This window comes from Echinops telfairi, unplaced genomic scaffold (assembly GCF_000313985.2).
Source record: "Echinops telfairi isolate 266 unplaced genomic scaffold, ASM31398v2 ScPeMD7_7469;HRSCAF=8507_1, whole genome shotgun sequence".
Lineage (NCBI taxonomy): Eukaryota > Metazoa > Chordata > Mammalia > Afrosoricida > Tenrecidae > Echinops > Echinops telfairi.
In genome coordinates this window covers 57,292,601-57,298,033 of record NW_022111373.1, presented here as the reverse complement: position 1 = coordinate 57,298,033, position 5,433 = coordinate 57,292,601, and the positions used below count along the sequence as shown (strand labels likewise).

General features: G+C 43.1%; 1 long non-coding RNA gene across 1 annotated transcript in view; it reads left to right on the top strand.

The window, feature by feature from the left end:
• The window catches only part of LOC123521123, a 6,797-nt gene extending 1,952 nt beyond the window's left edge, over positions 1-4,845 (top strand). Inside the window, exon 2 of the long non-coding RNA XR_006679600.1 lies at positions 3,689-4,845. This is a non-coding gene — a long non-coding RNA (uncharacterized LOC123521123). The remainder of the gene's footprint in view (positions 1-3,688) is intronic.
• Positions 4,846-5,433: the final 588 nt, after the last annotated feature.

Sequence of the window (5,433 nt, the reverse complement as noted above, 5' to 3'; positions counted from 1 at the left end):
TATATATATACAAACATGTACACTTTTTAAAGATGAACCACCATCACATTCTTCCCACTTCCTCTCTTTGTTTCCCGTTTTCTTTCCTCTTCCTTTCCTGTCCCTTTCTGCTTTTGGAGATTCCCTCCTAGGCAAATGCTACCCTTCTGATTACATACTTTTGATTGTTCTAAGGAGCGCATACATTCTTGGTGATATTGTTTGCCTTAGCCCTTTCTACCCATTGACTAAAGGTCGAGCCGGAGGGGTGTCTGCAGCTCCAAGCCTGAAGGATGTCTGTAGTAAGCTGTGTAGGGGACATGGTTGATCTTCTTTGACTTCCCTGTTGCCACGCGGCAGGGGGTCAGACCTGCGTCCCACCTCCATCCTTCTTTACCTATTTATTCTACTACCAACCATTCCACCACCCCACTCGACATCTATATAGGGCTCAACAGTTCATTGTAATGGCCACACAGAACTCACAGACAAGAATTACTATTAAGGAGGTTTATGGGGTCATTAATAGGTTACCAAAAGTCAGGCTCAGTAAGCAGTAAGGCTACGGTCATTGATCTAAAGGCCAGAAACCAAGTCTCTTGTTGGTCCTCAGCAGATCAGCCACCTGGTCTCTTGGCCTGCCTTCCTGGACCAGGAAGCCCTCCTGTCACTCTGTCTCACAGTCCCATAGTCCCAGTGCTTCTCCTTTTGTTCTGTCCCATGGTCTCCGTGCCTCAGTCTCTGGTGCCACTGGTCTTGGCCTCTACCATTTCAGACAGAGATCTGGAACATGCTCGTCAGATAGCCCTGGGCTCCTCTCTGTGTGCTGCTGCATCCGAGATGGCTTGTCCTTACAGCCAGGGTGTGGGTTATGAAAACTGACCAATGCCCTCCATTAGTGTTACATTTGCCTTGTTTGCCTCATCTGCCTGGTTTGCATAATCCCACCTAATCACTTGTTGGAAATTACATAGGCATGAGTAGAAGCGCCACACTATGCAATTTCACACACCCTATTGCCCACCACATTGCAACAATGGGCTCAAGCATAGAAATAATTGTGCGGATGACCCAGGACCAGGCAATGTTTCGCTCTGTTATACATAAAGTCACTCTGGGTTGGAACCAACTCGATGGCACCAAACAACGACAATACACTGTCTAAGGGCCATGGTCCTAGTGATTTCTATCAGATGATGTAAAAGTTATCTGCGCCAGATGTTTGGCTGCCTCTTGCTTCACAAAGCTTCAAGTTGTCATCAGTATCCAAAGTCCAAGACTGATTCCTATGAGGTAGGAACCAATCTCCAACCTTTTTACCAATTCGGATATCAGCCATCCCTCCCGGATAATTCTCTATTTCTTTGCTGAGTATGAAAAAATATATATATAAAGCTACTTATTGACCACTAATCAGCAGTATTTTCAATAATGTAAACAATATGCCATTGGATTAACAGTCTGAGTACTATAAAGTTGTTTTTCTTGGCTTCAGCTGAACTAGAGTAACGCAAATGCTGAAAAGATGGAGCCCACGTGTAAACAAGGGGCTGGGGGAGGGGCCCTGGGGCTCAGTGGTTCCCCACAAAGAATGGGCCGGGGTCAAACACAAACCACGAAGGCCAATCGGCGAGGCACACGGTTGTTCACCCATTCATGGCAGTGGGTCCTGAACAGCAACATCGCTGGCCATCTCATGGTTTGTACCAGCGAGATCATAAGACATTTCAAGAGTCCGGAACATTGGGATTTCAATTTTCTATGAAGAAATGGTTCTCTAAAAGCAACAAATGCCTGCTTAACTAAGCGTTGCTTGGCTTATTAAACATTCCTATTGTCTCGTTTTCCTATTTAAGTGGGAAGGTTTTGAGTAACAATAAGATTTTTTCACTTGGGAAATTTTTGCAAATAAATAGTCTCATGTATATGCTTCTAGAAGTATGGATTTTGAAACCTAGAGGTATGGATTTTTAAAAGTTGTCCAGTTAATTACTGGATCATTTACTTGATTTGAAATCTTATGACTTACAAGTTTTTTCCCATTTTACTTGAGGTGATCTCTATCTTGTGCCACTCAGATGGATAGCACGCCTGTGCAACATCAAGATGCTTGTGATGGTTACGTGCCATTTTGCTTGGAAGAGTTTCACTTTGGGTGAATGTAATAGAAAATAAAATGTACATACATGTGTGTATATGTACACATACACACACAAACATGCACACACACACACAGGACCAAAAATGACAGTGTGGTCCTTAGGCATACATTATGGGTTAAACAAGTTCTAATGGGTTAAACAAGTTCTAATTCTTTCTTAGGGTCATGAGCTCCTCCAGTCTGCCTCTGGCTTGGTTCATTTTAAGCATAGTGTAGCCAAACTGACCAATCTCATGTTAGGGTTCCATATATCTTATTTGCATGGCCCCACCCTCATAAATATTCACATTATCAGAATACTATCCTATCCATTTGATGGATTACAAGCACTTCGCATTTGCGTAGTCCTACCCGGTCATTTGGAAGACATTACAAAGAACATAGCGAAAAGGGTCATATTAAGTAATTTCTTTGGATCACAGACCAGTAAGCCTGGCCTTTTTCCCATTTTGAGTTTGGGTGCACACTTTTTGCCCACGCTATTGTGATCCCTTTTCGAGTGGTCCGCAGTGGTGGCGAGGTACCATCTAGTTCCTCGTGTCTTGGGAGTGTGCAGGCTGAGGATTATCAGTCTTTGGGCTAATTAAGACACTGTGATTTTTGTTTCTAGCATTTTAGGGTTCAGTTAATATGTTGTTGGAATATGAGAGCCTTCCTTTTTGGAAGTCCAAACATTGAAAAACAAATTGTGAAACCCCATGACACTGAAAATGATTGCCTCACAATACCCAACACCCTCCACTTCCGTCTCTAGAGATTTCTTCATATCCGAGGGCATCATCCGTGTGAACAAGTTGACATTTAAATGACGACAAACCTAAGAGATGTTTTCAAAAGCCCCAAATAATTTATCCTTAAAGATGATGAATTTGTCCATACATGGAATGAATTTGCCACAGATATTTTCACTCATCGACTCTTTGGAAAGTTTAATTCCAAAATATTGTTTTCTTTCATGTCAAGCAGAGTTGTAAAGAACACAGTTGTTTTGTCACAGCTAGTCCAGTCTTTGAGTATGTGGAAAACAGAGGGAAAGTGGGAAGACTCAGCTCTAGTAATTTACAAACAACACAAGAATCATCACAGTGCTGTTAGTCTTGCTGCCATTACACTGGCCGTGAGTACATGTCCGTTTCTTTGGCAAGGGCAAGGCAGACCAAATAATCGCTTCTATTTGTAGAAAGCATGAGAATTTCAAAGTACATTAGCTATCTTATAGTCGATAGATAGAGCCCAAAGAGTATGCTATTTCACACTGAATTTTAATGTTTCATCTAGCAAGTGATTTTTAGTATTTGCTTTATTAGCTCTTATTGTTATCATTATCATCTACTTTGGTAATTGGTATATTTTCAGTACAGCGCAGAGGGCCGGGCACACGAGAGGCACTCAACACGTATGTATTGAATGGACGAATAAACGGATGATGTAAGGCGTTAGCAAAGAGATAAACGTGGCTCCATGAAAATGAATACTTCTGCCCTTGTTTTCCTATACATAAGTAATAAATATCGCACTTGCTGATGAACTCTATTTATTCTCTTTCAGATCCTTCCTTGTTCAGACTTCACTCTTCTAGTGCTACTCCCTCGACCAGCCCGGTTCGAGCCTAACTTCTGATGGATTGCGGATGTTCTCCATATAGGTGCTTTTGCTGGCCTTTGTAACCTTTTCAGAAAGTCTTGCTGACTGTGAAAGCTTTCTTGCGAAGGGATGAGGATTCTGATAGCCATTGTGTCCTGTGTCGTGACTGAAATGTGTGACAATGAGCCAGGCCTTTATCCTCCTGTTGCCTCTGTTTATCCATCTAACAAATGAGAGCAACAATGCGCATGCGTCTGGTATGGAAATGATTGCCAAAGATTTTGTGACCCAAGCAAGGAAGGTGAGGCTTCAGTTGCTACAGGTGTTTCCCTTTGAGTAATTACCCATTCAGGTACTTGAGCACGTTCAGGGACAATGAGCAAAAGAAGCAGGGATTGTCTTACAGGTTTTAATATATTCTTCATTTCTACTTCTTAATTTAATATATTCTTCGATATTATCTTAATGTGTTAACTTTACATCTGATTATTAGTTAAACTACAGTCACAAATTAGAGACTATGTAGTCTAATGCTATCTAGAGTGTGTCCCCACCCCCACCGTGGGATCTTGCCATCTGTCCACATAGGCCCCAGCTCTCCCTGGTTTCTCCTGGTTTCGATTCAGGAATCTGAACCCACATCTTTGCCTCTGTTAATGAAATAGGACACAAGGGCCAGTTGGTCGAATGTTCCATGAGAACTAAAATCCTCAACACCTGATGAGTTTTTGTTCCTATCCACTATGAGGTCTCCCATTCATTCTTGTAGATGGAGCTATTTTAAGGTAACTTTCTAGGAGTTCCTGGATGTTTCAAATGACTAATGCCCTCAGTTGCTGACTGAAAGTTTGAAGGTTCCAGCCTACCCACAAGTGACTCAGAAGAAAGACCGAAGGACCGCTGTGAACAACGTGTCATTGAAAACCACACTCAGCACAGGTCTACTCTCATACTCATGGGCCCCAGGCCTCACAATGGACTCCATGGGAACTGCCTGACAATAGACGCAATGACAACTTTGCAGTAATCACTGGAAGTTTAAGCATCTGTGCTGTCTTATAGTTCATACTGTTTTTTCCATTATCATTTCTCATATAATAAATAAAGCCTTCTGAGATTTATCTTGTCAAACATAAATTCGATTGCTTGCAAGCTTTCGAAGCATTTTAGAGCAGTGTGTGTGAGTGTGTGAGTGTGTGTTGGGGGAGGGGGGAGTGACATTCCCTAATATGGCTCTTTTATCCACTTCTCTGTAACTCCCAACAATGATTGGGGGGTGGTACTGTGCAAACGGGGCATGTGTAACACTTAGAGGGGGATGGGTCACTTTTAGTTGCCACTCCCTTGAAAATAAGGATGAGTGAGCAGCCGTAAGAGAAAGAGACCCCAGGAGCATTGGGCGAGAGGCAGAGCCCAGAGGTACCAGCAACCCAGACCAAGAGAGCAAACTAAGGGGTACGTGTATAGACAATGAGACTGTGAGGGGGAGCGGGGGCCTAAAGCTTCCTGGCCCACAGAGGCTCAAGGTGGCTGAGAGACTGAGCACTGGAGAGAGCCTTGGCTGCTGGCTGAGGAGAGGTGTTGCTGTGGACCACTGATTGTGTCCTTCCTGTTTCCCAATCCTGGACTCTGGTAACCTGTTACTTTACCTAAGCCTGATTCCAGATGCATTGCCATTGAGTCCGTTCCAACGTTTAACGACCCTACTG